General features: G+C 42.1%; 1 protein-coding gene across 1 annotated transcript in view; it reads right to left on the reverse strand.

The window, feature by feature from the left end:
- Window positions 1–641, reverse strand: part of COL5A1 (collagen type V alpha 1 chain) — a 108,205-nt gene that overhangs the window by 40,550 nt on the left and 67,014 nt on the right. The window lies entirely within an intron of this gene.

Below are 641 nucleotides of genomic sequence, written 5' to 3' on the forward strand. Positions count from 1 at the left end.
TTTTGGGGCTTAGAGCACATTTATTTTGAGGTTTAGAGCACATTGAATTTTGGGGTTTAGAGCACATTGAATTTTGGGGTTTAGAGCACATTTATGTTGGGGTTTAGAGCACACTGAATTTTGGGGTTTAGAGCAAATTTATGTTGGGGTTTAGAGCACATTGAGTTTTGGGGCTTAGAGCACATTTATTTTGAGGTTTAGAGCAAATTTATTTTGGGGTTTAGAGCACATTTATGTTGAGGTTTAGAGCACATTGAATTTTGGGGCTTAGAGCACATTTATTTTGAGGTTTAGAGCAAATTTATTTTGGGGTTTAGAGCACATTGAATTTGGGGGTTTAGAGCACATTCATGTTGGGGTTTAGAGCACACTGAATTTTGGGGTTTAGAGCACATTTATGTGGGGGTTTAGAGCACATTGAAAGCTTTGGTAGCTGTGATTTATTTCTCAGAGAGCAGCTGCTCCCCAGGAAGCTCCTACTGCCACAAGCAGCCTCCCTGAAGCCACCTTGCTTTTCCCAAAGGGAAAAGAGCAGCATGTGGATCCTTGGTGCTTTTCCACCTGGTTGTTTCTAATTTTCCCCTTCAGCACCTCCCAGCAGAGCAGCACGAAGCATTCTGGAATATTCTCAGCACAGCAGA

This window comes from Geospiza fortis, unplaced genomic scaffold (genome assembly GCF_000277835.1).
Source record: "Geospiza fortis unplaced genomic scaffold, GeoFor_1.0 scaffold27, whole genome shotgun sequence".
NCBI classification, from domain to species: domain Eukaryota; kingdom Metazoa; phylum Chordata; class Aves; order Passeriformes; family Thraupidae; genus Geospiza; species Geospiza fortis.